Consider the following 27,146-nt stretch of genomic DNA (forward strand, 5'->3'; position numbering starts at 1 on the left):
CCTTCTGCGCTGGCTGGAGAGGTTGGGAGTGGGAGGCACTGTTCTTCAGTGGTTCTCCTCCTACCTATCTGGTCAGTCACAATCGGTGTTAGTGGGGGGTCAGAGGTCGACCTCTAGGTCTCTCCCTTGTGGGGTGCCTCAGGGGTCAGTCCTCTCCCCCCTGCTATTTAATATCTACATGAAACCGCTGGGTGAGATCATCCAAGGGCATGGGGTGAGGTATCATCAGTACGCCGATGGTACCCAGCTGTACATCTCAACCCCATGTCCAGTCAATGAAGCAGTGGAAGTGATGTGCCGGTGGAAGTGATGTGCCGGTGCCTGGAGGCTGTTGGGGTCTGGATGGGTGTCAACAAACTCAAACTCAACCCTGATAAGATGGAGTGGCTGTGGGTCTTGCCTCCCAAGGACAATTCCATCTGTCCGTCCATTACCCTGGGGGGGATTATTGACCCCCTCAGAGAGTGTCCGCAACTTGGGCATCCTCCTCGATCCACAGCTGACATTAGAGAACCATCTTTCGGCTGTGGCAAGGGGGGCGTTTGCTCAGGTTCACCTGGTGCACCAGTTGCGGCCCTATCTTGACCGGGAGTCATTGCTCACAGTCACTCATGCCCTCATCACCTCGAGGTTTGACTATTGTAATGCTCTCTACATGGGGCTACCTTTGAAAAGTGTTCGGAAACTTCAGATCATGCAGAATGCAGCTGCGAAAGCAATCATGGGCTTCCCTAGGTATGCCTATGTCACACCAACACTCCGCAGTCTGCATTGGTTGCCAATCAGTTTCCAGTCACAATTCAAAGTGTTGGTTATGATCTATAAAGCCCTTCATGGCATTGGACCTGAATATTTCCAGGACCGCCTTCTGCTGCACGAATCCCAGCGATCGGTTAGGTCTCACAGAGTGGGCCTTCTCCGGGTCCTGTCGATGAAACAATGTCATCTGGCGGGACCCAGGGGAAGAGCCTTCTCTGTGGTGGCCCAGACCCTCTAGAATCAACTCCCCCAGGAGATTAGGATTGCCCCCACCCTCCTTGCCGTTCACAAACTCATCAAAATCCACTTCTGCCGTCAGGCATGGGGAAATTGATTCCCCCAGGCCGTTTTCCATTTTATGCAAGGTTTGTCTGAGATGTATGATTGTTTCTTATACGTAGGGTTTTAAATGGCTTTTTTATTGTTGGATTTGTATCGTGTGTTATGTTGTGAGCTGCTTCGAGTCTCTGGAGAGGGGCAGCATACAAATCAAATAAATCTAATCTAATCTACTTGAATTTTAGTCTGCCTTATTGCATGCTTATTATTGTTATTATTATTAAATATATTTGCTGTCTATCTCACTATGGGGCTACACTAGGCAGAAACTGGTTTTCAAATATTATTCTGTATCAAGACAATTGTTCTTATTATAATCTAATAAAGACAGAAAAAAGTCCAGCCCCTACGGATGCCAAAATCCACTTTACATACCATCAGTTTTCAAATCTGATACACAATCCGGATCAAAAGATTTTGTTGGATAATATACATGCATTTCCCCCTAGATTGTCTTTCCAGTGTCTGTAAAAAATACAGCATCAAAATTCAGTATGTAAATCAAGTTATAATAATATCATCTCTTCTGTTAAATACCTCTGCTACTATAAATAAGGAAGATGCCGCTAAATCAGTAGTACTTTCCTGGATCATCTTTAGACAGATTTACAGAGTTGGAAGGGACCTTGTAGGTCATCTAGTCCAACCCCCTATCCAAGCAGGAAACCCTACACCAGTGATGGTGAACCTATGGCATGGGTGTCACAGGTGGCACGTAGAGCCATATCTGCTGGCATGCAACCCGTTGCCCTAGCTCAGCTCCAGCATGCATGTGCGCACTGGCCAGCTGATTTTTGGCTCATACAAAGGCCCTGGAAGGGCGTTTTTGGCTTCCGGAGAGCCTGGCGTTTTTGCCCTTCCGAGGCTCCAGGGAAGCATCTGGAGCCTGGGAAGACTGCAAAACTGGCCTACCAGACCCACCAGAAGTTGGGAAATGGGCTGTTTTGGGCCTCCTGGGAGCAGGAGAGGCAATTTTCACTCTCCCCAGATCTAGAATTATGGGTACGGGCACTTGCGCAGGTGTGATAGTGTGTGCACACGAGCTTAAGGCACCTCAGGAAAAAAGGTTCACCATCATGGTCCTACACAATTTTTGACAGATGGCAGTCCAGTCTCTTCTTGAAAGCTTCCAGTCATGAAGCTTCCACAACTTCAGAAGGCAAGCTGTTCCTTTGGTTGGTTGGTCTCATTTCATCAAAATTATATATTCATCAAAATAAGCAGGGCAGGCTTATACAGTCACTAGAATTTTTTCAATAAAGTCTAGAATCATTCTTCCTGAAGATGTTCATCAGTTATTTGTTATCTCTAATATTTATTAAAACCAAGCAATTAATCAATTTTTAATCAAAATAATTTCTATAGTATTTAACTGTTGATAATACAGTACTGTTGAAGAGAACACTATTTTGCATTAACAATTTTGCTTTAAATTTGTCTGCTCCTGCATTTTCTAATATCTCACATTCATTTAGTCCTGTTCCTAGCATCACTTGGAAGAGATCTGATGGTATCCCATTAGCCAGAAAAATCAGCACATCTAAAGGAATCCTTGAGATCCCAGATTTTCAGCAGGAAGATGAAGGTTTTTATGAATGTATTGCAAGAAATGTACAGGGGAGCAATATTGCACGGGTCCAACTGTTTACATATGGCGAGCAAACTAATTTGGTTAAAAACACAATACTTTTAATATTTAATATTTAAAAGCATTGTGGGAAAACATTTAAATATTTATTTCACACAGGATATTATCAAGAGTAAAATATCTGAGCTCAATAAAATGATTGGAGAGTTGAAACTTAAAATCCATTTTAGACTGTCTGTCATTGAAGATTAGGAAAATAATGGTTGATATAAAAAGATAACAATCATTTTAAAGAACTCAGATATTTCACAATTTTAATCTACTGCTCTGGACAAGTAGCATTATGTAGTATGTCTGGATTCTCATTTCTCTCTAATCCATAGTTTGTTCAATAAAGACAATAGGTGAATTCATCCAGCACACTAACACCCCCCCCCCAAAAAAGATATGTTTTGATTGTCATTATGTTCGAAAACTTGCAATATTTCAGTGGTCAGTATTTCAGATTAGGATGATTACATCAAAGCCAGAATGATGGATGTATCAGATTCAGTAGATTGAGAAAAGGACAGAAATGTTAGCAGAGTCAAAGAAAGAAAATCTATTTTTATATTCAAATTGTGTAGTTTCATATACAAATAACCTCCTTGAAATGTATGTGCCTGGATTTATATATAAAGTCAGTTCATGTTTTTGATTGATTACACTGCCAAAACCTTAGGATAACTTACACTGAAACAGTTACAATATTTTTTATTGCTACAGCTGTTGCAGAATGGAACCAAAACATTGAGAATACACAACTTTCTATTTATTATACTATTGTTTGGGAATGTGAAACAACTGGCAAACCAAATTGGTTAAAAATGGTAAATTATTTACTGTACATCAGAGGTAAGATTTGCATTAGATTTAGATTCATTTGAAAATCAGCATTTGATTTTAGATGCGTTTATCTTTTAACTCATAACTACAGCTATAGTGCTAAATAAAATGCATTTCCACCTATTTGTTTATTCAAATAACAGCAGGGTTAATTCATATTTGAAGAAGAACATACTTTTTAAATCTATACAAATTAATTTCCTTGGGTGATTCCAGGTTTTAGTATTATATGGATATATGATCAAACTCTCACCATCTTTTCCTGGAGCTTAAAGATAAATGATCAGTAACAGAATAATAAAATATTGTATATTTATTGTATAGCTACAGTACTTTTGCTAGTTTAGATATCCTGAATTTGTTTTGTTCATTTGCCAATTGTTTTTAGACTTGTGTGTATTTATTTACTAAACTGTTTTTTTTAGCTCAAAAGAAAGATTGGAAGGTAGAATTTCACCTGATAAGAAATACAAGAATTAAATATTCTGATATGCTAATATGTGCGAGAGAAGGGGATTTATTCTAAAGATATTTTAAGCTTGGAGGTAGAATAAAGCACTGAGAAGATATTTAGTAAATAGCCTATTCTCTATCACTAAAAGCTACTGAAGTGATGTTAATTAGTTTTTTCTGTAGTAGCCATGCAACCAGAGGGTGAATTATCATCTAAATGATAACCTAAGCAAAATTGGAATGGGTCAGTTCTAAGGGGATAATTCTATAACGGATATCCAGAGTGCCAACTAAATTATTTTAAAAAGGGCTTTGATGATATTATTATTTCACAAAGGATATGGCAACTGAATGCAATTGACTTTGTTTAAAATAATTATACATTTACTTGTAAGGCATAGACCCAAAATTAGGCATCATATAATGATCATTAAGAGAATTTGGACATAAAATCTAGACTTATTCACTGAATGGAAGATGATGGGCGAACGTGATTTATTTATCAGTTTTTTACAGCTGGGCCTCTCACAAGAAAATATTTCTGTGTGGCATATGACACAACTTAAAAATAATAAATATGTATAAAACAGTCACAATTAAATATAACAATAAAAGAAGCACACAAAATAGGAAACAATCATATTAACCACTACAAGAAAACCAGCTCAAAATTTTCCTGGTTCGCTAGGACCCCCAGGTGAGATTACATAGTCTGGTTTTAGGAATTTATGGAATATTGAGAGAGATGGAGCTACTCTCACTTTTAGGAGAACATTTTATAATGTAGGAACCACAACAGAGGATCCACCTTCTGGGAAATATCAAATACAATCGCCTGGCAGATGGTCTCCACCATGTGCCTTCTCTGCAAGAATTGATGGATAGATAGTTGTAACTGGAGGTAGTCCCTCAGATAACCATGAAGGGTTTAAAAGGTAAAAAAAAAAATCAGGCAAATTAGCAAGCAATGCTGCTCATAGAGTAAAGGTGTAATATTTAGGTGCACACAACAAGTTGGAAAATTTGAAATGCTTCATTCCCATTAAAACAGAGACCACTTTTTATTCAGTCATTCATTCATTTACAGTATATGCCTGCTCATCTTACAGTCAAACTCTGGGAAAGTAATAACAATCTACAAAAGTTATGTCATAAAGCAGTGATGGGCTACAAAACTTTTACTACCAACTGTGGGCTTGGCTTATGCATTTTGTTTCAACATCTTTCAGTGCAAATTGGGTGCTCTGGCGTGGAGCTCCAAATTTTGCTACCAGAACTGCGTTCCTGACTGTTCCCGTAGGAGCCCATCACTATCATAAAGGTTCTGTCATGAACAATGTGGGCATTTGACCTATTTGCTTATGTACTTTTTTTATTTGTATGGTTTTTTTTATTTTATTTTTGTAGGAAAGAATTCAAATTGAAAATGGCACTCTTACTATAAGTATGCTGAACATGTCAGATTCTGGTCTCTATCAGTGTGTTGCAGAAAACAAATATGATTCCATTTATTCCAATGCTGAGCTAAAAGTCATGCGTAAGTTTAAGGCTGAAAAAGATAAAAAGGACAACAGAGATTTATACAAGTATCATTCCTTAAAAGTTGATTAGAAAGACAATCTTAAAGAAGTAAAGGCATGCATGTCATAATGCAAGAAAGAAGGTATTATGTAATGCTGTATTGAAAAATAAAAATAACTGAATTTAGTGGGTCTTCCTACCATTTAATGTGTGTGTAGTATTGCAGCCCTGTTCATTTCTAAGAAATGTCAAAATATTATTTTAGAGCACATATGCTTTAGGGATCTAGAACTGTAACTTAACTGTATATTTTGTGAGAAAGACATATCTTATGTGCTGTAAAGTAGAGAAGTATACATTAATCCAAATAAATTAATCCAAATTAATTTAGTGCTGTTAATATTGCAATAGCAATAGCACTTATGTACCGCTTCAGTGTTTTACAGCCCTCTCTAAGTGGTTTAATTAATTAATTGGATTTGTATGCCACCCTCTTCAAGGACTCTGGGCGACATATCACCCCCAACAATCTGGGTCCTCATTTTACCCACCTCAAAAGGATAGAAGGCTGAGTTGAGCCTGGTGAGGTTTGAATGGGTGAACTACAGCCAGCAGTCAGCAGAAGCAGCTTGTAGTACTGCACTCTAACCACTGCGCCACCAAGGCTCATGATACAGATACTTCTCATATATTTCATAAGTTCATTTTAATCACGGAGAGCCTCCAAAGACCAACACTTTTAATGGGACCATATATGACTTGAAGCTTCAGGTTTTGTTCCACAGCCCAAAGTTGTTTTGATTGATTGGTTGATTGATTGATTGATTGATTGATTGATTGATTACTTATTTATAGCTTCAGCTTCTGATTTTTCTAAATATTCCATGAAAAAAACATCAGTCGTCCATGTGGGAGGTGAAGTAACTATTGATTGCAAACCCAGTGCCTCTCCCAAGGCTGTTATTAATTGGAACAAAAAGCACTGAAGCTCTGCAGCAAGGTAAAAGGTATGCCTATATATAGGTATGCTTCTATATTTTATTTTTATGTGAATAGTATTGCAACCTTTACATGTCAAATCTTAACAGGGGCCAAATATAAAGAGACTGTTCCAGATGTGATATTTTAAAACACTTTTGTCTCTAAACAGAGACTCTACTGCACATATTTAATCATAAATTGCTTTTCAGTTTCTGATGAATTTCAAATGTAGGGCCATCGTTCTTCATAACCAGACCATCCTGAATTGAATTTAGGGTTATGGAACTCATTTGGCAACAAGAAGAAGAAGGTTTTGGAAAGTCCAAAAGAGGCTTCATAGCATCATAATGGATCAAATATGCTCAGTATCTTCAGGGGCTTAATAAAATAGGTCAGAGTCTCTTGTTCTATGTTTCTCTAACTTTGATTTGTTGTTTATCTGCCTGTTCTGTACTTGGGAAAATTTCACTTTGTTCACTACATGCCACTTTATTGGTTCAGTCTGGATTGAAAGGCAACAAGCTCACCAAGGATATCAGAGTGACAGATAGTCTGAAGGTATTTATGACTAATCCAAGATTATGGATCTAAATTAAATTCAGTGGCATTTAAATCAATAGAAATAAAATTTGCCTCTAATTACAGCCTTAGCGTGCTTTTAACTAATTCACCAGTAGTACCCATTTGCTTCACACTCCCCAGGAACAAATGCTAATTCCACACTTGCTTCATAATGGTATAATTATTACATTCGATTACTTCACTTCTGTAAGAGCTGTAAAACAGAAGAATGAAGAGAGGGCCCATGAATAATTTGAGTGCAGAAGTCCCAAATAAGGAAGAATAAATTTTAAGTGCAGGGCTAGGACAGTGAATTGATGTTTAACTGACACATATTATTCTTGTTTAAACCATTTGCATGAAGCAAAGTCTTTTGCTGCGTTTTTGTTGTTTTGGGATTTTTTCTTTCCACCAACCAATCGTTGCTATATCTTGAGCTGCAAAGTATTTGGTCCAGGGGTGAAATGCTCCCGGTTAGTTCATGCCTGTTGGTTATCAGAGAGTCGGTTACGAAGGCAGCGTGAGGCTCCGCCCACCTGCCCAGACACCACTCTTGGGGGTTTTTTCTTTGCGATTTGTGTATGCGCACATGCCTTCGCGACTGGTTCTCTGAAGACTAAAGACTGACAGCGAATCAGGAGCATTTTACCCCAATTTGGTTCTGTCCTGGTGGAAATTGGGGATGTATACTTTAAAATTAAAATAAACATTCAGCTTGGGTTAAGAAATACTCATCTCATTTTTTAACCTAAGAAGATGATTGACAGGGCCACCAAGCTGGGATTTGGTATCATGAAAAAGGTGAGAGAATAAATAAATGCTGATGCATAACAACAAATGATTAATTGACCTTGAAGAAAATGAAACCTGAATGTGAAATGTATTGATGTAAAACTCATGAGAAAACAGCTGAATTTTGAGTTCTCTGTGGATGGTGCTATCCAGTGCTTGTTTTTGCCATTGTGCTTTACACTGTTGCTATACAAAATCTGAAGATGAAGTATTGATGACTATAGAGCAAAATTTCAAAGGTGATCAAAATAACAGAAAGGCTCAGTATATTTTAGTAGACTTTATAAACTAGACACTGTTTATAGAACTAAAGGATGTTGAATACATGATAAACATTTAATGTCCTCAGTTCCGTTTTGTTGTTTTTCTTTTCAATTTTAAAATGTTTTGGCTTGGGAACTGTGATTTTTTAAAGTAAAATTGTTGTTATTTATTCATTTTTAAACATTCATACATAAAATAAAAATGAGCTATTTGCCACATGCAAAAATAAAAATACCATATTTATTTATTTGTTTGTTTGTTTGTTTGTTTATCTATCTATCTACCTACCTACCTATCTATCTATCTATCTATCTATCTATCTATCTACCTACCTACCTACCTACCTATCTATCTATCTATCTATTTATTGGACTGATATGCTGCCCCTCTCCATGGACTCGGGGCGGCTCACAATATTCCGATATAAAGATACAATATAAAACATTCCTAAGCCAATTGATAGAATAATTACTTTTAAAATATATCTTAAAAACTAGTAATTATAAATGAACAATTGCATCCATTCTGTCACATTCAATACATTTACTGGGCAGAGGCTGGGGTCTAGTGACCCCAGGCCTGCTGACCTAGGTGTGTTTTCAAGTTCTTATGGAAAGCAAGGAAGTGGGGGCAGTGTGAATCTCTGGGGGGAGTTGATTCCAGAGGGCCAGGGCCCCCACAGAGAAGGCTCTTCCCCTAGGGCCTGCCAAACAATATTGTTTAGTTCCAAGATGGGCTACAAGAATGGTGGAAGGTCTTAAGTATAAAACGTATCAGGAAAGACTTATTGAACTCAATCTGTATAATCTGGAGGACAGAAGGAAAAGGGGAGATATGATCGAAACATTTAAATATGTTAAAGGGTTAAATAAGGTCCAGGAGGGAAGTGTTTTTAATAGGAAAGTGAACACAAGAACAAGGGGACACAATCTGAAGTTAGTTGGAGGAAAGATCAAAAGCAACATGAGAAAATATTATTTTACTGAAAGAGTAGTGGATCTTTGGAACAAACTTCCAGCAGACGTGGTGGATAAATCCACAGTAACTGAATTTGCCTGGGATAAACATATATCCATCCTAAGATAGAATACAGAAAATAGTATAAGGGCAGACTAGATGGACCATGAGGTCATTTTCTGCCATCAGACCTCTATGTTTCTATGTTTCTATGGGACCTGGAGAAGGCCAACTCTGTGGGTCCTGACTGGGCGCTGGGATTTGTGCGGCAAAAGGCGGTCCCGCATATAATCTGGTCCTACGCTATGTAGGGCTTCATAGGTCATAACCAACACTTTGAATTGGGTCCGGAAATCAATTAGCAGCCAATGTAATCTGCGGAGTGCTGAAGAAACATGGGCATATCTTGGTAGGCCCACGATAGCACAAGTAAACACATCTAAGAATCTGTAATTACAACTGTATTCCAAGTTTGCCTAATTGTAAGTCATTAAAGTAAGTCAGTTTTCATCAAGAATTTTCTCCTAAGGGATAGATAAGATGACATTTTCTCGTTAGTAAAAAGTATAGTTTTCTGAAGAAATGCTAAACCACATATCTATGAATTCCAATATGCTCCTTGTAGAACTACAGTGTTCCCTCGATTTTCGCGGGTTCGAACTTTGCAAAAAATCTATGCCACGTTTTTATAAAAATATTAATAAAAAATACTTCACGGTTTCCCCCCCTATACCCTGGTTTTTCCCGCCTGATGACGTCATATGTCATCGCCAAACTTTCGTCCACCTTTTATAAATATTTTTTAAAATAAACTTTAATAAATAAACATGGTCAGTAATAATCTAAATGGTTGCTAAGGGAATGGGAAATTGCAATTTAGGGGTTTAAAGTGTCATAGCCAAAAATAGTGTATTTACTTCCGCATCTGTACTTTGTGGAAATTCGACTTTTGTGGGCGGTATCGGAACGCATTCCCCACGAAAATCGAGGGAACACTGTACAGTATTTTTCCATCTTGTATGGATTATTCTTTTTGCTGTTAGAGCATGATCTTTTCTATTTTACCTTCTTCCATTGTACATATATTTTTAGCATTTGAGATTGAAGTAATGGTGGAGAAATATGGCTGAATATAAAACTGGACTTTCCATAGTGTTATTTTTCTTCATTAATTAGTCCTTTAAAACACATTGAACCCGTTTTAAAATCTATTCATACATTTTTGAATTGATATTTTTAAAATGTTAAATTTATTTTATATGAAAATATCCTTTCTAATTGACATTTCATATTGACATTCCTTTTTTTACTTTTTCTCTTTTGATCCTTTTAGTCTAGTATTACATATATTTGTAGTAGCTCCTTTAACTAGGCATCCTGCAGAAAGTTATTTTCCAATTCTAGATTTTTGACTTTAGGTTTAGGATTATGGCCAATATTGGGAAATGGTTAAACAGGGCAAAGTTTAGCCACAGTTTTTATATATACATCACTATGGTGAAGAAGACACTTATTTGCGATGAATCTCCAGTGCTGCTGTGCAGAATTTGGCTACCTGTGCTATAGTTATGGCCTGTTCATCCTTAAGCAGCCACTGAAGATTGATAGTGTCAGAGGGACCAGGATACCTTGAAGTTAATGACAGAATATGGTTTTTTTTTCTAATTTCCATATAAAAGGAACATCTACAGATCATGTGTCCCACAATCTCCACCTCTCATTAAGCCGCAGGGGCAGAGTCTTTCCGTGAATGGTATTATTTTATACTTTCCATACAGAATGACCGATGGAAGCACATGACACCGTGCAAGTGCAAATACTTTTCAGTGGTTTGCTGATTCCAACTGACTAAGTTAGCTGGCAGGAGCAACAACACACCTAGTGGCATTTGGAGCCAGAAATAGCGGAGCTTTCCCTAAGTCCGCATGCCTCTGGATGTCCTCTACTCTTTGTCAAAGATTTATCGTGCTAGATCATAGTCCATCTTGAGTACTAAAGCTGGGGAAAAGCCTAATTTGGCAAGGTTGAACTTGACAGCCTTGATCTATGATGAAGAGAATTTGTCTTGGAGGATTAATGGAGCAAGATCTTGTAGAAAGAAGTTAAGCTTAAGCCAGAGATTTAAAGGCACTATACAGATGCTTTGATGCTTTGATAAAAGATGCTTCAACTTTTATCAATTCTGTCTCCAGCCACGGAAGTGCATTTGAAACACAACATGGTATCTGAAGAATTGATCTAATGAATTAAGATTGAACTATTTCTAATGATGTAAATCATGAAGCTGATGGCTCGAGCAAGTCTCATAATGGAGCTGAATTAGCAAGTTGGCCACAAAAAGCTTAATAGCAGCAAGGACATAATATCCTTCCTTTGTGTGATATTTTAATCCATCAGTCTTCTTCAGTCTCATATCTTCATGTCTACAATTGAATATGTAGATATGAAGAATATGACATTACTGGTGGGGATGCTGAAAATTAAATTTTACCATATATATTATATGATAATATATATGAGATACATATATATATATATATATATATATATATATATATATATATATATATATATATATATATATATGACGGTCTTGGTATATTCGGGTTTCTTCCCGTGTAGGATTTGGAAATTTCTGGCGACGTTTCGATGAGGTCTCACTCATCATCTTCAGGCTGGTGTTTCTGTCCTTTTTCTCAGGTGAAGACTGCGAGACCTGAGCTGCATTCCTTCTATAAATACTGGTGGCTGGGTGTGGTTTGATGGCTCAGTAATTGCCTGCTGTGTAGAAACTTCCTGGTGAGTCAGAGGGGTAACAATTGGGGTCGTTGATGTAGCTGAGGTATGCTGGTTAGTTAATGGTTGTAGATTAGGCGTGATGTCCTGTGTAGTTAGAACTTGTAGGCTGCTTGATTGCTTTACAATGTGTGTCCTGAGTCTGGTTTCTGTGGCTGGGATATGTTTGAGGGCTGGTTTCCAGATGTCTGGTAAGCGAGAGGTATCATCCCGCTTGTTCATATTTTGGGGATGTTTTTCTATCTCGATCGCTTCCATGATTATTCTTTTGCTGTAGTGTTCTGTTTTGGAAATTAATTTGGTACTGTCAAAATCAATTTCATGTCCTGTGGTTTTGAAGTGTTGGAAAAGGGAGGAGGTTTTTTCTTTTTTCTTTAATGCATTCTTATGTTCTGCAACACGTGCATTAACTCTCCTGTTTGTTTGTCCAATATATGTGGCTGGGCAGATTTTACATGGTATTTGATAAACTATTATTTGCTACATTCAAAGCAAATATTTGCTACATTCAAAGCAAATCTCCACCCCCCACACTACATACTAGGAAGAAATGTCAGTTTGCTAATATTCCATTTACAACAACACAAAGATTGGAACTCCAGCCTGAAGATGGTGAATGTGATTTCACCGAAACGTCGCATAGACATGCAAAACATTACACAGGGCAAAACCCGAACTCAGAACAATCTACATACATATACCCGTGAAAATTTACGAAAACATATATATATATATATATATATATATATATATTGTTCTGAGTTCGGGTTTTGCCCTGTGTAATATTTTGCATGTCTATGCAACGTTTTGGTGAAATCACATTCACCATCATCAGGCTGAAGTTTCAAGCTTCGTGCTGTTGTAAAATGTATATGTATATATATATATATATATATATATATATATATATATATATATATATATATATATATATATATATACAGTGGTACCTCAAGATACGAACCCCTCGTCTTACGAACAACTCGTGATACAAACCCGGGATTCAGAAAAGTTTTGCCTCTTCTTACAAACTTTTTTCGAGTTATGAACCGGCGTTCGGAGACAGCTGGGAAGCTGCGCGGCTGTTTTAAAAGGTGACAGCCAGACGGCGGGGCTTCCCAGCAGCCTCCCGAACGCCGGTTCGTAACTCGAAAAAAGTTCGTAAGAAGAGACAAAAATTTTCTGAACCCCGGGTTTGGTTCGTGAGGTTGCTGGGAAGCCCCCCAACCCGGCTGTGACCTTTTAAAACAGCCGCGCGGCTTCCCAGCTCCCTCCGAACGCCGAATGCGGAAGTTCGGCTTTGGCGTTTGGCTTTGGGAGACAGCTGGGAAGCCGCGCGGCTGTTTTAAAAGGTCACGGCCACGCTGGGGGGCTTACCACCACCACCCCGAACCCCAAACCCGGAAGTTTGGCAAAAGTTCGGGGTTCGGGGGGGTGCTGGGAAGCCCCCGAGCGCGGCTGTGACCTTTTAAAACAGCCGCGCGGCTTCCCAGCTGTCTCCTGAAGCCGAACGGCAAAGCCGAACTTCCGCGTTCGGCATTTGGAGACAGCTGGGAAGCCGTGCGGCTGTTTTAAAAGGTCACAGCCAGGCTGGGGGGCTTTCCAGCAGCCTCCAAACGCCAAACGCGGAAGTTTGGGTTTGGCATTTGGCTTCGGGAGACGGCTGGGAAGCCGCACGGCCATTTTAAAAGGTCACAGCCAGGCTGGGGGGGTTGCTGGGAAGCCCCCCAGTCCAGCTGTGACATTTTAAAACAGCCGCATGGCTTCCCAGCCGTCTCCCGAAGCTGAACGCCAAACCCAAACTTCCGCGTTTGGCATTCAGAGGCTGCTGGAAAGCCGTGCGTCTGTTTTAAAAGGTCACAGCCGGGCTGCGGGGGTTGCTGGGAAGCCCCCCAGCCCGGCTGGGAAGCCGCGCGGCTGTTTTAAAAGGTCACAGCCGGGCGGCAGCGGGTTTTTTGCGGGGGTTTTTTGGTTGCACGGATTAATTGACTTTACATTGTTTCCTATGGGAAACAATGTTTCGTCTTACGAACCTTTCGTGTTACGAACCTCCCCCTGGAACCAATTAGTGTGTGTGTGTGTGTGTGTGTGTGTGTGTGTGTGTGTGTGTATATATATATGGTGATACATATTATATTACCATTTATTTATTTATTTATTTATTCATTCATTCATTCTACTTCTATGCTGCCCAATCCCGAAGGACTCAGGGCGGCTTACAATAATGATATAAGTACAATAAAAATAAATACAAAATAGTAAAAGAAGTCAAACAGTTAGCTAAAGTTAAAACATAACAAACTAAAAAAACCCATAAAAAGTTATTATAAAAAGAAAATCACACTCATGTGTATATACACCGTTCTTACAGTTCGCCATCAAACTGTGAATTATGGCTCCCAGGCCTGTTGGTAAAGCTAGTTCTTCATAGCTTTGTGAAAGGCCAGCAGAGTGGGAGCAGTATGGATATCTGGGAGAAGTTGGTTCCATAGAGCCGGAGTGGCCACAGAGAAGGCCCTCTCCCGTGGTCCCACCAACTTGCATTGCTTGAGTCTACGGAGAGGGGCGGCCTACAAATCTAATAAATTAATTAATAAATAATAATAATAATAATAATAATAATAATAATAATAATAATAATAATAATAATAATAATAATAATTGCTTAGTCGATGGGATCCGGAGGAGGCCAACTCTGTGAGCTCTTGTTGGTCTCTGGGAGGTATGCAGCAGGAGACAGTCCGTAAATAGTCTGGCCCTGAGCCATTTGGGCTTTATAGGTAAACTTTAGCTTAGGTTTTGACTTTAGGTTTAGGATTATTAGTAGTGGGTTCTAAAACCTGTTATTACCAGTTCATATGCATGTGCATATGCGATGCTTCTGGGCAGGTGGACGGAGCATTCCAGGTGGGTGGGCAGAGAGTCCCACTGCTGGCACTACCGATTTGCAGAACTTGGCCAAACTGGGAACAACCCACCACTGATTATGATCATTTGTGTTACATTAAGAAGATTCAGGGACAAGACAACATTAATGCAAACCGGTATCTTTTGTTGATGACATGCTGATATTAACTAATATAACTTGCTAGTGGACTAATGGGATTGATTTTTCATCCAACTTTAATTAATCTCTGCAGCTGTATTTCTAATTAAATACTGAAATGACAGAAATCAAAGCCATAGATTTCCCTTCATGCTTCAAGTCATCACATATTGCATCATGCACTGAGATATATGCAAAATTTTAGACTATTCAGCAGAATCATTTTCTGTTTCTAACTGCTTCTCTGGCCATCTGAAAATTAACACTATATTGTACGAGTAGGCACTATGCTGTAATTCTATACTTCTCAAGATTGTAAACACAATTTAAAATTGTGATTTACCCAACAAAAGAGAAACTTTAAGTACAAACTAATGTAAACAACACAATGTGAATTAATTATTGGAACTATTGTTCCAAATCACTGGTTTTTTTGGTTAGATTTGTCTCCCAACTTTCCTTAGAGAGCTCAGAATGACATACATAGCACAACTCTGGGAAAAACCCAAATCTCCAAGGAGGCAAGCTATTTATTGCTCTCACTTCCAGAAAATTTGTCCCTCAGGTGCTTTGGAGAATAAGTTAATCCCTTCTTCTCTGTGGCAGCCCCACAAGTACTACAAGAGAGTCATCACATTCCCTCTAATCCTTCTCATTGACAGGCTAAACCAGAGATCTTAAACTTGCATTTTCACATTGTTTTCATGTTACATATCAGGATCTTTTCCCCTTTTGCTAAATTGGGTATGGGCATAGACAGCGTGTGACACATCTGGTCCATGGGTCATGAGTTTGATAGCCTTGGACTACAAGAAAGCTAGCTCTCTCAACCATTCATCATATTTTTGATTTGATTTGATTTGATTTGATTTGATTTGATTTGATTTGATTTGATTTGATTTGATTTGATTTGATTTGATTTGATTTGATTTGATTTGATTTGATTTGATTTGATTTGATTTGATTTGATTTGATTTGATTTGATTTGATTTGATTTGATTTGATTTGATTTGATTTGATTTGATTTGATTTGATTTGATTTGATTTGATTTGATTTGATTTGATTTGATTTGATTTGATTTGATTTGATTTGATTTGATTTGATTTGATTTGATTTGATTTGATTTGATTTGATTTGATTTGATTTGATTTGATTTGATTTGATTTGATTTGATTTGATTTGATTTGATTTGAATGCCGCCCCTCTCCGGAGACTCGGGGCAGCTAACAGCAACAATAAAAACAGTGTACAATAGTAATCTAATGTTAAAAATGATTAAAAAACCCATTAATATAAAAACCAAACATACATACATACATACATACATACATACATACATACATACATACATACATACATACATACATACATATGATTTAGCTCCCCAGATTCTTTATAACTTTGATACTGAAATACATTCACTTTCACTATCTCAGCATTTTTTGTATTTTGACAACCAAAACTGTGTACAGTATTAGAATTATAGCCTCACTAGTTCATTACAAAGCAGAATTATCACTTTTTGTGATATTGATATTATTTCTATGTCCAGAAGTGCATTGGGTTTTTTGGCTGCTGCAGCACATTGCTGACTCATACTCAACTGGTGGTCCACTAGGACATTTATATCTCACTCACAGTTACTACCATTGAGCCAGGTACTGCCTATTTTGTATCTATGCATTTGGGTTTTCCTGCCTAAATGTAGTACTTTACTTTTGTCATCACTGAAATGCATCTTCTTGGATAGAGTCCAATACTCAAGACTGTCAAGATTCTTCTGAATCTTCAATTGAGTTAGATCACTAGAATTTGACAGTGTAGTCCAAAAGTAAATTCTTGGTAATTTCTTACCAGGCTTCTCTGTCAAGGTTCCAACTACTGAACTCAAGCAAATCTGAACTCTGAGACTGGGATCTTCTTCAAAGGACTTCTTTACGGGGTACATAGAAACATAGAAGACTGACGGCAGAAAAAGACCTCATGATCCATCTAGTCTGCCCTTATACTATTTTCTGCATTTTATCTTACAATGGATATATGTTTATTCCAGGCATGTTTAAATTCAGTTACTGTGGATTTATCAACCACATCTGCTGGAAGTTTGTTCCAAGGATCTACTACTCTTTCAATAAAATAATATTTTCTCATGTTGCTTTTGATCTTTCCCCCAACTAACTTCTGGTTGTGTCCCCTTGTTCTTGTGTTCACTTTCCTATTAAAAACACTTCCCTCCTGGACCTTATTTAACCCTTTAACATATTTAAATATTTCGATCATGTCCCCCCTTTTCCTTCTGTCCTCCAGACTATACAGATTGAGTTCATTAAGTCTTTTCTGATACGTTTTATGCTTAAGATCTTCCATCATTCTTGTAACCCGCCTTTGGACCCGTTCAATTTTGTCAATATCTTTTTGTAGGTGTGGTCTCCAGAACTGAACATAGTATTCCAAGTGTGGTCTCACCAGCGCTCTATATAGCGGGATCATAATCTCCCTCTTCCTGCTTGTTATATCTCTAGCTATGCAGCCAAGCCTCCTACTTGCTTTCCCTACCACCTGACTGCACTGTTCACCCATTTTGAGACTGTCAGAAATCACTACCCCTAAATCCTTCTCTTCTGAAATTTTTGCTAACACAGAACTGCCAATCAGATTGAGGATTCCTTTTCCCCTTGTCATCCATGTGACTGGGTGGGAGTGGCTTGACAATCATATGACCGGGTGGCTTGAATGTCATGTGACCAGGTGGGAGTGGCTTACTGGCCAAGATAAGCTTTCAAATAGGTGCTTGGACTCTTTTTCAGTTGATTAAGTCTCATTATTTGAATAACCACAAAAAGGACAAATGATAGCATTATTTGTTGAAGAGCACAGTAATATTTTAAGGTTTTGTACTGAACCCAAAAGGTTCAATATGATAACAGATTAGGCAAGTAGTTCAATTGTCTTTAATTGCTATAAAAGTTCAGTTCTAGATAATGATTAAAATGATTAAAGTGTTTAAGGGTAAAATCATACTATTTAATTATTTCCTATTTTAAAAGTAATTAAGAATCATACTAAGGTACTACAGAAGGAAGGACAATAAAGAAAACTATTAAGTATTCAATAAATAGTGCATAAACCTACTACCCCCACTGCAGCCCCCTCCCCAGTGGGGGAAGCATCTCATTACTGGAGATAACCTTGGTTCTCATGAGAAAAGGCTGTGTAGCAACTCATTCTATCTTGTTTCCCCCCTCTCCACATTATGTGGCAACTGAGGAACAGGGAAATGATCCCTGCCAGGTTCATTTTGAAGTTGGCATTCTCTTTATATACTCCAGTACTTCTTGCATATAAAGTTACTGCATTACAGATAATAACATTCTTGATCCAACAAGAGAGCTTTCTATTTATTTTTCTTCTATTCTTCTCTTCTACTATATATCTACTATAGCAGGAGTCCCCAAACTTTGAGCTATGGCCCACTACTAAGCCATGAGCTGTTTAAAACCAGACTGCCTGAAACAGTGGGCAAGTGACAGCAAACATAACCCTCTAGTAGGCAGACAAGTGCATAAGAACATAAGTACATAAGAAGAGCCATTGCCCACCCCTGCTCTAGGACATCCACAGAGTTGTCCCTAAGCCACTCTTGGGTTGTCTTGTTTGTATCCTTAGGATCATTGTCATGTTGGAAATCAAACCTTCAGCCCAGTCTGAGCTCCTGAGTGTTGTGGAACAAGTTTTCATTTAGGGGATAGGATATGATAATTCTTTAGGTGCTTTTTTGCAAACTCCAATTGGACTTTCATGTGTTTTGCACTGCTTCTGTCTAGCCATTACTCCATAAAGCCCAGATTGGTAGAGGGCTGCAGTGATGGCTATCCTTCTGGAACTCCATCTCCACCCAGGATCTCTGGAGCTCAGTCAGAATAACATAGAAACATAGAAGACTGACGGCAGAAAAAGACCTCATGGTCCATCTAGTCTGCCCTTATACTATTTCCTGTGTTTTATCTTAGGATGGATATATGTTTATCCCAGGCATGTTTAAATTCAGTTACTGTGGATTTACCAACCACGTCTGCTGGAAGTTTGTTCCAAGGATCTACTACTCTTTCAGTGAGATAATATTTCCTCACGTTGCTTTTGATCTTTCCCCCAACTAACTTCAGATTGTGTCCCCTTGTTCTTGTGTTCACTTTCCTATTAAAAACACTTCCCTCCTGAAGCTTATTTAACCCTTTAACATATTTAAATGTTTCGATCATGTCCCCCCTTTTCCTTCTGTCCTCCAGACTATACAGATTGAGTTCATTAAGTCTTTCCTGATACGTTTTATGCTTAAGACCTTCCACCATTCTTGTAGCCTGTCTTTGGACCCGTTCAATTTTGTCAATATCTTTTTGTAGGTGAGGTCTCCAGAACTGAACACAGTACTCCAAATGTGGTCTCACCAGCGCTCTATATAAGGGGATCACAATCTCCCTCTTCCTGCTTGTTATACCTCTAGCTATGTAGCCAAGCATCCTACTTGCTTTATCTATTGCCCGACCACACTGCTCACCCATTTTGAGGCTGTCAGAAATCACTACCTCTAAATCCTTCTCTTCTGAAGTTTTTGCTAACACAGAACTGCCAATGCAATACTCAGATTAAGGATTCCTTTTCCCCAAGTGCATTATTTTACATTTGGAAACATTACACTGTAGTTTCCATTGCTTTGACCATTTATCTAGTAAAGCTAAATCATTTACCATATTACAGACCCCTCCAGGAATATCAACCCTATTGCACACTTTAGAGTCATCGACAAATAGGCAAACCTTCCCTACCAAACCTTGCCCTATGTCACTCACAAACATATTAAAAAGAATAGGACCCAGAACAGACCCTTGTGGCACACCGCTTGTAACCTGTCTCTGCTCAGAATACTAGCCATTAACAAGCCAGTCATCTTAACAATGTATTGAAATACAAGCTCTTATTTGTTTGCTTGTTTGTTTGTTTGTTTGTTTATTTGTTTGTTTGTTTGTATGCCGCCCCTCTCCAGAGACTCGGGGCGGCTAACAGTGACAATAAAACAGTGTACAATAGTAATTTGGTATTGATGATTAAAAATCTATTAATATAAAAACCAAACATACATACATACATACCATGCATAGAATTGTAAAGGCCTAGGGGGAAAGAGGATCTCAATTCCCCCATGCCTGGCGGCAGAGGTGGGTTTTAAGTTGTTTACGAAAGGCAAGAAGGGTGGGGGCAGTTCTAACTTAGCAAGAAAATCAACCCCTATTGCTACCAAACTTTGCTGATTTTGGTTTATAGTTATATGATTCGCGCGCCGTCACAGCTTGAACACAAACGGCCAATAAAATTCAAAAAAATACAAAATGTAAGGAGCACTACCTTTCTGTTCTCTTTCTCTGTGATCTGACCATTGGGTTCTTGGTCCTATCTCTTACTAAAGACTTTTTCACTCATTTGTTCAGTTTGATTGGGTGACCAGCTCTTAGAAGAGTCCTGGGTGTGCAAAATGTCTTCCATTTGAGCCTTATGGAAGCCGCTGTGCTCTTAGGAACATTCAATGAAGCAGACATTTTATTGTAGCCTTCTCAAGATCTATGCCTTGCAATAATCTTGTATATGAGCTCTTGAAGCAGTTCCTTTGACCTCATGGCTTTTGCTCTGCTACATGATGCATTGTCAGCTGTCAGGCCTTCTATAGAGAGATGTGTATCTTTCCAAATCATGTCCAATCAATTTAATTTGCCACAGGTCAATGTTAATGAAGGTGTAGAAACGTATCAGCAATGATCAAGAGCAATGATCAAAAGCAGAGAAAATATAGACACACAATTGTAATAATATTTCTATCATATGCCATTGCATGCATGCATGCACACACACACACACATATACGTGTGTGTGTGTGTGTGTGCTTGTGAAATTGGATATGCTCTCCTATATCTCCTATACCGTTCTTCTATTCCTATATCTCTTCTTCTATTCTTTCATTGATATGTTCTATTACTATATCTTCTTTTCTATTCTTTCTTAGATATATTTTACTATGAGTGTCTCCTCTATAACCTTCATCATGTATTTTACTATGTGTATATAGATATATACCCACTAAAACCCTCATTGTGTATTGGACAAAAGAAATAAATAAATAAAATAAATCTATATTTTCTGTGCTTTTATATGCTTTGCTTTGTTGCTTAGAGAAGGCATTCTATATTTTGCTGGGCCATGACTTTAATTAGGATTGGGCAAGAAAGAACAACAGTTCAGACCTTGCTTAATACATTCTTTGTTCAGGGACCATCCAAAATTACCGCAATACTGAAAAAAAAAATTAACTTTCAACTAAAGAAACCTTTGGGGGACCAGAGCTGATCAAATATAAAACCAATCCCCATTTGTCATTAAAAAAAAAAAAATCTCTATTGATATCATAAAACTTAATTGATGGCACGATAGATGTTCAGACTGAATATAGGCTGACAAAAAAGGAACCTACTGATTCAGCAGTGGGAAGAAATTAAGAGGCAGAAGGAAAAAGAATGCCATCATGCTAAGCAAATCCCAGGGCATTTGCCTTTTTCTTTTTTTACCTTGATACCCGATCACTTCAAACACTGAGCACAGGTGTGAGAATTCTCTTGCGTTTGACAGTTGGTTGAACAAAGTCAGTGATAATTAACTCCCAATCAGCATCTTCGGCTCCCCTAAAATTGTAGTTTGATTTTGCACTTTGCAGACGGCTTTTCAGTTCTATACAATGCGTAATTATACAGATCATTTCTTTTTCTTTATTTTGCTGCGGGGGGGGGGGTTGTCACTCCTTTCTTACTTCAGGAAAATATGACCTGGATTTTTTTAAAAAATATTTGAACGTATTTTTAACTGTTAAAAATTGCAAATAAAAACAAAGCATAGCAGCTGGCCATTACATAATTATTATTATTTTTTTGCAAAAAGAACATTTTTTTAAACTTGGAATAGCACTGTCTTGTTGTTTTTCTAGCACAAAATGTGTGTTTATTTTTCTTTTCAAATAATCTATGTAGGTCTCTCCACATGTCATCCTTAGTGAAGCGTGCAAACCAACATCTGCATTTTCTGCATCAGATGAGGAAAACACATCTTTCTCCTGTCCTGGCCACTTTTTACAGAGGCATTATTGAGAGTGTTCTAACAAACTGCCTCACTGTTTGATGTGGTGGCAGCAGTGATTCAATGAGAAAGTCCATTCAGTGAGTGATAAGGACAGTCAAGAAGATTATAGGAAGCTCACTTCCTGTCACCCAGGATACTGCATATGAGTGCTATGTGCTTAGAACTCAAAGGATGGTTGGAGACCCCACACACCCACTTCACAGTCTGTTTCTGTTGCTCCTCTCTGGGGGGGGGGGGAGGTTTCAAAGCATTTCTATCAGAACTACCAGAATCCGTAACAGCTTTGTTCCCTATACCATCTGTCTGGTAAAAAACAAGATTCGTTTTTCTAGCCATTTATACATCTGAACTAGACTGTGTTGTTTCTCTGTGTATATATATATACACATACATACATACATACATACATACATACATACATACATACATACATACATAATGTTGTACATACTCCTGCTCAGTTGGAGGATGATGAAGAAATTGAGGACTCTGAAACAGATAGTGTTTGTGAATTAGTGGTGGGCCCGGGGTTACAGGTAATAGAACAGGTGGGAGGCCAGCCACAGGATGTGGCTATGAGTCCAGAATCTAGCGAGGAAGAATCAGACGTTCACTGGGTCAATCCTAAATTCAGAAGGGTCCAAAAATGCAAGGAACAGGTGTTTGGAAGAAGATATTAAGGGGAGGAATGGGTTAAATACTGGAGTGATGTATTTGGTATGTCAGGGGGTCAGTGGGGAAGAAGGGTGGAGTTTCAATGTTGTAGGGCTAAAATGAAAGGTATTTCGTTCAGCTCCCAAGCAAGCAAATGCATTCTGTGTTATTTTACAGTCATTTCTGCTGTTTTTGAATCATGCTGTGAGTATATAAATCTTGTTAAACAGAGAAGGCTGGGAGGAATGTATGAGGAATGCAATTAAGAAAGATAACGGGAAGAAGAGGAATGTGCTAGTATGAACTGTATTTTGAATACGGAAGGGAAGAGAAATAAAGATGGAGTTTCTTTGTTTATGATATACTGCATTTAGTAAGAGTTATTTGTAATAGCTAAAGTTCTACCAGAAACCAGAACACATACATACATATATACATACATACATACATACATACATACATACATACATACATACATACACATATATATACATATACATACATACTGCTCAAAAAGATAAAGGGAACACTCAAATAACACATCCTAGATCTGAATGAATGAAATATTCTCATTTAATACTTTGTTCTGTACAAAGTTGAATGTGCAAAACAGCATGTGAAATTGATTGCCAATCAGTGTTGCTTCCTAAGTGGACAGTTTGATTTCACAGAAGTTTGATTTACCAGGAGTTATATTGTGTTTTTTAATTGTTCCCCTTTTTTTGAGCAGTGTAGCGGTGCCAGTTGGTGGGCCCATGGGGGAGGGCCTTCTCTGTGGTGACTCCAGCTCTTTGGAATCAACTATCCCCCAAGGTCCATACTGCCCCCACCCTACTTGCTTTCCAAAGGGCCTAGAAAATCTGGCTCTTCCAGTAGGTCTGGGGGCTGTGTAAATTGACATCTCTGCATTCCAGGCTATTAGATTGGAATGTTTGATGGTATGTTTGATGGGAGCCGAGGTGGCGCAGTGGGTAGAATGCAGTCCTGCAGGCCACTAAAGCTGACTGTAGATCTGCAGGTCAGCGGTTCAAATCTCATCACCGGCTCAAGGTTGACTCAGCCTTCCATCCTTCCGAGGTGGGTAAAATGAGGACCCGGATTGTGGGGGCAATATGCTGGCTCTATTAAAAAGTGCTATTGCTAACATGTTGTAAGCCGCCCTGAGTCTAAGGAGAAGGGCGGCATAAAAAATTGAATAAATAAATAAATAAATAAATAAATGACTGTTGTGATAATATTTAAAGGGTTTTATATTATTATTAATTGTTATATTTTAATCATTTTATATTGTTTTTCATTTTTGTTGTAGGTTGCCCTGAGTCCCTCGGGAGTGGGCGGGCACCATATAAATATAATTAAATAAATAAAATAAATAATATCTATCTATCTATCTATCATCTATTTTTTCTTTTCAATTATTATACCTGTTGTATTGTGTTTTAGATAGTGCTCCCATTTTACAACTCACTTAAATGTTATTATTATTTTTAACAACTTTTTTCAGTTTTGTAATGATATCACATCAGAAAAAGTGAAAGTTATAAAATTATAACCTTTGCTTGCCCTGATGTAATCATTTAATCCATGTTTGCCTTCTTCATATGCTACTACCAATAATAAGCAGCCCTAACCTGGGGTGACATATTAACCTTCCTGTAATAATCAGTTTATATTAATTTCATTGTTTGACTCTTAGGACTGGATGTGGCGATCTCAATGAGGAATAATTCCTATTCAAAATGCTGAAAAATTATATCTTCTCATGCTTCCTGCTATAATCAGCTCACTATCTGAGACTGAAAACATATTTTACTCCCTGAAGAAACACACCACGCTTAGACCTCATATTGTGGATTTATTTCTTCCTCTGCAGGAATAAATGGACCAGAGAAAGAGGCAGACTAGTTATAAAGAGAGAAAATTAGTACATTCTGCTGTGTCTAATCTGTATCTAATGTAATGATCAATGATACATTGAAGTGAAAATTTGGCTGAAATGTGCTTAGTGTGCTGTAATCAACAGCAGCTATGATTAATGTCCAAATATTATAAATATATCACAGTTATTGGAGTTAGTTTTCAGTATAATATATTAATAACTGGTTTGCATGGTTTGGTTTGTTTTTTAATCTTCACTCTTCAGAATCTTTATCTTAGAAGGTAACAGTCTGAAGATATATAATATTACCAAATCTGATGCAGGTGTAAACAGCTGTATAGCTATGAATCAATTTGGAGTTGCGAGAAATTCAGGAAACCTGCTTGTGAAAGGTACTTTCTTGTCTTTATTGGTATTGTATGCATATTGAAATCTACATACATATTTCATCAACCATACTGGGATGTCTGAGATTATCGTATTCTGGGAATGTGGTTTGAAATTTATTTTCTTGGAGACACATGGTTGCTTAAATGCCTGTGGCAAACCAGAGGATGCTTGCCAAGATACATGCAATACCTGTGGTTTGATACCATTCTTAGAGAGAAACATCAGGTTCAAACTTAGTATCCAAACTTCAGACTGAATAATGAAATATTTCAATGAAATGGCTGTTTTGCAAACTAAACGCTAAGGGGCAGAAAGATGACGGGACAACTAAACTCTTGTTTAGTCTCAGAGATTAAAACTGTACAAATGTTTATCGCTGAAGCTCCAGGGTTTTGAGGCACATATATCATTTTTTAAAATCTGTCTAGAATGTAACCAGGAATATTTTAATTGATCAAAGTGATAAAAGCAATTCATGTGAAGATAGTTTCATTAAAATTTATTGTGTTAGTGGTCCAGGGATGTTGTGGTTGACTCTGAGCCAGCTCCTGCAATAGGGAATTTGGACGTTGGTTTAGGAGAATCCTCAGGTTCCCAAAGACTTGTCTTATTGCCAGTGTCTTCTGATAGTGAAGATTCATTGCCAAGGTCAGACGCTGGGAGAGTGGAATCGGATGGAGAGGTGGATGCAGCCAGCCCATTAGGTAATGACCCCATTAGTGAGACGTCAAACTTGGAGGAGGATCAGTTGATAGATGCCTGTATGTGAAGGCTCATAGCTAGAAGGGACCAATTATGCAAGTATCATAGAAGATAAGGGAGAACACCTGTGGCTGAGGCAATTAGGTTAATGGGGTTGCTGATAAATTACGGGTGTTGCAGAGTGCGCATGTGGGCATTTATCTGTTTGGAGAAAGAAGAAATAAAAGAAAAAGATATATGCAATTACTTAAATAAATGCAATCCAGAACAGATAACAAAACTAAATAGAGAATTATTGGACAAACACATAACCAAGGAGGAATTAGAAGTAGCCTTACAAAAACAAAAGAATAACAAAACCCCAGGATCTGATGGAATACCGATGGAATGTTATAAAGAACTAGGAAATATGCTTAACAATTTAATGCTAGAAACATATAATGAAGTATTAACCTTAGGCAAAATACCAAATTCTTGGACCGATTCTTTGATAACTTTAGTCCCCAAAGAACAAAAGGAAAAGGAAAAAATAGCTAATTATAGACCCATTGCATTATTAAACACTGACTACAAATTTTTTTCTGCTATAGTGGCTAACAGACTTAAATCAATTCTAAACAAATTGATACATTCAGATCAGAATGGCTTTCTTCCAGACAGACATATTCAAAATAATACTAGAATAATCCTTGATGTTTTAGAATATTACGAAACACACCCCGAAAAAGCTATTTATGGATGCACAAAAAGCATTTGACAACCTAAATTGGGAATTTTTACTTGAATTATTAAATAAGATGAAATTCGGCCCAAACTTTATTAGAGCAATCAAAACAATATACTCAAAACAAACAGCCAAAATAATAATTAATGGAGACACCACAGATACCTTTCAAATATATAAAGGAGTTCACCAGGGATGTCCCTTGTCACCCTTGCTTTTTATTTTGTGTATTGAAACCCTATTAAATCAAATCCGCATCTGTTTGGAGAAAGACCATTGTTTTAGTTTGAACTGTTCCAGGATTACACAGACTTTTTGGATACTTCACAGTTAAGTACATCTTGTGAACTCATTGTTAAGTACATCTTGTTCACGCACTGTGAACACGGTTTCATGGCTGCCTTTATCTGCTCTGTTTGTTTTTGCCTCTCGTAGCATTCCAGTGTGAGAGTAATTTTGGCTGTTTAAAGTGCGTGCGTACTTGTTTCTTTGTTTCTTTGTTTCTTTGTTTCTTTGTTTCTTTGTTTCTTTGTTTCTTTGTTTCTTTGTTTCTTTGTTTCTTTGTTTCTTTGTTTCTTTGTTTCTTTGTTTCTTTGTTTCTTTGTTTCTTTGTTTCTTTGTTTCTTTGTTTCTTTGTTTCTTTGTTTCTTTGTTTCTTTGTTTCTTTGTTTCTTTGTT

At 37.8% G+C, this 27,146-nt stretch overlaps 1 pseudogene; it reads left to right on the forward strand.

Annotated features, from left to right (window-relative positions):
* LOC139159405 (contactin-6-like) overlaps nt 1–27,146 on the forward strand; it is a 138,421-nt pseudogene that overhangs the window by 66,692 nt on the left and 44,583 nt on the right.

This window comes from Erythrolamprus reginae, chromosome 2 (assembly GCF_031021105.1).
Source record: "Erythrolamprus reginae isolate rEryReg1 chromosome 2, rEryReg1.hap1, whole genome shotgun sequence".
Lineage (NCBI taxonomy): Eukaryota > Metazoa > Chordata > Lepidosauria > Squamata > Dipsadidae > Erythrolamprus > Erythrolamprus reginae.